The sequence below is a fragment of the Scylla paramamosain genome, chromosome 23 (assembly GCF_035594125.1).
Source record: "Scylla paramamosain isolate STU-SP2022 chromosome 23, ASM3559412v1, whole genome shotgun sequence".
Taxonomy (NCBI): Eukaryota; Metazoa; Arthropoda; class Malacostraca; order Decapoda; family Portunidae; genus Scylla; species Scylla paramamosain.
The window spans coordinates 5,622,986-5,627,985 of NC_087173.1; the positions used below are offsets into that span (position 1 = coordinate 5,622,986).

The following is a 5,000-nucleotide window of genomic DNA, read 5'->3' on the forward strand; positions in this document are numbered from 1 at the left end:
TGTGCAACGCACCTTCACATATCTCCTCCATATCTGACAACGTGTAAGTAATTTGCATACCTGGAAAAGAAAAAAAATTCACTCGTTAAAACAATATACACACACAGCAAAATTAAAGCCATGAAAAGTGAACGAGTCTTACTTCCTTCATATTTCATCAGAGCTTAAATTTACACGTCCATGAACTTCCTTTTATTTTGTAATTATGAAACGCGACTACAGGTCAGGTCAACACGATAACTCAATGATTATACTCATATTATATGTTATATATATATATATATATATATATATATATATATATATATATATATATATATATATATATATATATATATATATATATATATATATATATATATATATATATATGTCCTGAATTTACTGAATATATTTAAATTAACACGTATCTCCCTTCCCTTTCCTTCCCTTCCCTTCCCTTCCCTTCCCTTCCCTTCTCTTCCCTTTCCTTCCACGCCGAGCATCGCACAGTGGGAATTTAAAGTCATTTCTGCTTTGGATATCAAGTGGGAAGGTACTGGTGACACTCTCTCTCTCTCTCTCTGTCTCTCTCTCTCTCTCTCTCTCTCTCTCTCTCTCTCTCTCTCTCTCTCTCTCTCTCTCTCTCTCTGGCTGGCTGGCTCCCCTGTCTCCACCGTGGCTAATGGTCCGCCAGCCTCCCGAGTTACGAGACACGGACGCCAATACTTTTGTCACCTCCTGATAAAGTGTGATTCTTACTCATACATATTTCTTAATTATCGAACTAGATTTTAAGGGGAATCTCTCTCTCTCTCTCTCTCTCTCTCTCTCTCTCTCTCTCTCTCTCTCTCTCTCTCTCTCTCTCTCTCTCTCTCTCTCTCTCTCTCTCTCTCTCTCTCTCTCTCTCTCTCTCTCTCTCTCTCTCTCTCTCTCTACTGACCACGCTCACAGGTAAATAATCCAAGCCGGAGATTCAATGCAGAAGGCAGGAGTTTGGTCACCTGTTATTACACTGACGAAGGCGAGGGAGGGAAAAGAGAGAGAGGACGTAAGTGAAAGGAATGGTCGGGTGCGCGCTTTGTATCAATTAGAGAGAGAGAGAGAGAGAGAGAGAGAGAGAGAGAGAGAGAGAGAGAGAGAGAGAGAGAGAGAGAGAGAGAGATTACAGGATCGCAATAAGTGTCGGCCGCATGTTGTTTCCGGCGCAGATTTACAGAATAAATGAACGAAAAGGAAACTTAATATATTACCGGCAATGGCGTCTCTCTCTCTCTCTCTCTCTCTCTCTCTCTCTCTCTCTCTCTCTCTCTCTCTCTCTCTCTCTCTCTCTCTCTCTCTCTCTCATGGATCATTCTCAAAAGTTATATCCAAAATCATCACTGGAATCGCGAAAACACCCTTGATAACGCTAATAACTTTCAGCACAGCCATTTCAGAACACAGCTACAATATAATAGCACCTACTGCTGACTTAATATAACTTTCCTTACCACCACTTGTCATTAACTGTCTCATAGCCTGTCTAGAACACAAACTTGCAAAACACAAACTTGATATGACGTTTATAAACAGCATTTGCCATTAATCGTTTCACAGTACCTGACCGGAACACAAGCACAAGTTACCTGGCCGAGGCGCAGTACAGGTGGCAGTGACGTTTACCCTCGTTAGCTCCACCGGGGACGCACTTCCTGCCTTTTTTCCCCACATTAATTCACACCTGACCTTTACGTAATAAATTTTTAGCCCCGCTTTGAAGGCCGGCGAGTGACGAGCGTACGGTTCTGGCATGGCGCTGAAGTACCGGAGGGAAATGCGGGATATTCGGTTTGTTCGGCTCCTCCCTCGCCTTTAATAATGTGTAAGGCAATATACCATGAAAGCTGGATATGCCCGCAGCCCGTCGTTTGGAGAGAGCGTGGTCTTATTCGCCTCTTCAGACTCCAGGCACGTGAATATTAAGTGTTCCGCATGTAATAATCTTAACTCTCCCTGTCACTAATGGACGCTGCAGCCTTCGATCCCCCGCGCCGAGAGTGAAGGCGAAGGTGAAGGGAAAGGTAGGTACAGATATGCATACAGAGGGACAGCAGGGGTTAGGTGAGGGAAAGATATGTAGATTGGTAGATAGATAGATAGATAGATAGATAGATAGATAGATAGATAGATAGATACAGATATATAGATAGATGAGGGAAGGTACAAGCTGATCCACGAGGTTTAGGAAAAGATAGATTAAAGAAAAAAAAGTAAGAACTCCACAGCATAACATAAATGAGGGTTGCCCACTGCCAGCTAGTTTTATTATTATTATGCGAGGTTAGACTTGCCAGTTCTTCCCCTCAGTTCTTGTTGCCGTCCATTCATGTCTTAGTTCCTTCTCATTTTGATCAGACTTTCCTCTAGTTCATTCTTGTTCTTGCTATGTCTTGTTATACTCAACGTTTGTTCTGTCCAATTCTTGTCACAGTTACCGCTTATCTTACTTAATTTTCCTATTAGATATCTCTTGTTCTAGTTCATTTTTTTTTATTTAATTTACGCTTGTTCTTGTTAACTCTGCTTGTAGTCTCTCTCTCTCTCTCTCTCTCTCTCTCTCTCTCTCTCTCTCTCTCTCTCTCTCTCTCTCTCTCTCTCTCTCTCTCTCTCTCTCGTATTAGCTGAGAATTTAAAAGACTCTTCTCGAATATTTGACAATTTTCCTGCATATTTGTGTTCGTTTTCGTATTCATGCATGTCAAGAATTTGTATTCAGAGAGCAGACTTGTACATTTGCTCAGGGAGATGTGTAACGAGAGAGAGAGAGAGAGAGAGAGAGAGAGAGAGAGAGAGAGAGAGAGAGAGAGAGAGAGAGAGAGAGAGAGAGAGAGAGAGAGAGAGAGAGAGAGAGAGAGAGAGAGAGATAACAGACATGCAATTCAGGTTATGATCTCTCAAGAAGCAAGTAAGCGAGTAAGCAGAAGCCATTACAACAACAACAACCACAACAGCAACAGCAACAACAACAACAACAACGACAACGACAACAACAATAATAATGAAAATAATAATAATAATAATAATAATAATAATAATAATAATAATAATAATAATAATAATAATAATAATAAGAGTAATAAGTAATTAGTAGTAGTAGTAGTAGTAGTAGTAGTAGTAACTCAAAAATAGTAGGTCAGTCAGTCAGCCCATCAACACCATCACAACACCATCTAAGCAACCAAACACACCACTAGCACACCACCAACACCTCGAGTCAACACCACACTGCACACTACAGCAGCGATGATAGTGATGGCAATGGTGGTAGCAGTAGTAGTGGTGGTGGTAGTAGTAGTGGTGGTGGCGGTGGTGGTGGTGGCTAAGACTAGTCGGCGTGGCAATGGAACAAATATTTCCCAGGCAACCTTTCCCTTTTCACCCGTGGACTTTCTGGCTTGAAGTTAAAGCCTCGCGATCACCGTGACTTGTGCGCCTTTAACAACAACGCGGCGGCGACGACGGCGGCCAAGTTCACACACAACTTCCCTGCGGCCTCGATGGGACAAGTTTTGCTGAGGGCGGAATGTCTGGACTTCAACCCCGTCCCGGGAGGCTTAGCACAGGTGTGGCCATGTGGCGCAGGTGTGTGTGGTACTGCTGCTGGTGGTGGACGGCTAGAGGGAGAGGAGGAAAGGAGAATTGGAGGAGGAGGAGGAGGAGGAGGAGGAGGAGGAGGAGGAGGACAACGCCGACGACGATGAGGAGAGATTATTATGATTTTAAACCACATTTTACACTACAGTTGTAGTATAACAACAACAACAGCAACAACAATAATAATAATAAAAGCTGTATCATCAGAAGCATTCAAATTCTACAGAAGACAGGAATAATCCTCCGGGATAAGTAATCCGACTAAAAACCCAGCAGAAGTATTAGTAACACTCGTAAATCACTGTACTGACACAAATGGAGAGTCTCCTGTAATGTGCAGTAGAGCTTATTACTCGAGAGATCAAGTTGCATTAATATTTTTACCAAGGAGACGAAACATCATTTAGAGCTGTTCAGTTCTCATTATGCTGTGGATCAGTTGGTCTTTATTTAATGTGCTTAGAATGTAACACCATGATTTGTAGGAGGAAATATTGCACGGGCGGATATTGACAGCGTGGAAGGGGAATTCATAATGAGTGAGAGGGAAAAGTAAGATGTGTTAAAAAGAAAGAAAAAAATATTGTTTTTTTTATTATTATGTTTAAAAAATAACTTTGAAAGGACAGTTTTCGATAAATCAAACAAGAATTTTCTTTCCATGATGTTAAAATAAACTGGAAAAGGACTTTCAAAACTTAAAGAAGAACCATTGTACATAAGTAAAATATTATTTAGAGTTCTTAGGAGTGCGGTATAGATAATAATCGTACTTAACTTAAAAAATAAATAGATAAATAAATAAAAGTAAGATACTTAAAAGTACACTTTTCAAATGACATACACTTTTTATATCAATATTCTTCAACTTTTCATAATTTAATCTTCTGTAATCTTAGTGATTTTTTTTTCAGAAAAAAATTTCGACTTTTTTGTACCTATGCTTAAAAAAAAAAAAAAAAAAATAAAGTGAAAAATTTGAATTTTAAAAATTTTACCTGATAATTGGGATATGTTCTTTATTTAAAGAATCATTGTACATATGTAATAATATCACTTAGAGTTCTTAGGAGTGTGAATTAGGTAATAATCATATTTCACTTTTTTTTTTTTTGAATAAATGAAGATACTTGAAAAAAAGATACATTTTTTCGATTGATATATAATTCTTATATTAATATTATTCTAGTTTCCATGATTTAATCATCTGTAATCATAGTTGAAATTTTTTTATCGTAATTTATTTGTATTTTTGTACAGTTACGGACCTCTGTTAAAAAAAAAACTGAAACAATTTCAATATATAATTTTTTTATCTGATAATTGGAATATGTTCTTTACTTAAAGAAGAACCATTATACATATGTAAAATAATATTATTTAGA

At 38.7% G+C, this 5,000-nt stretch overlaps 1 long non-coding RNA gene across 1 annotated transcript in view; it reads right to left on the reverse strand.

Annotated features, from left to right (window-relative positions):
- The window catches only part of LOC135112456 (uncharacterized), a 43,755-nt gene that overhangs the window by 1,681 nt on the left and 37,074 nt on the right, over positions 1 to 5,000 (reverse strand). The window contains exon 2 of the long non-coding RNA XR_010274397.1: positions 1 to 60. This exon is cut by the window's left edge and continues 60 nt beyond it. This is a non-coding gene — a long non-coding RNA (uncharacterized LOC135112456). The remainder of the gene's footprint in view (positions 61 to 5,000) is intronic.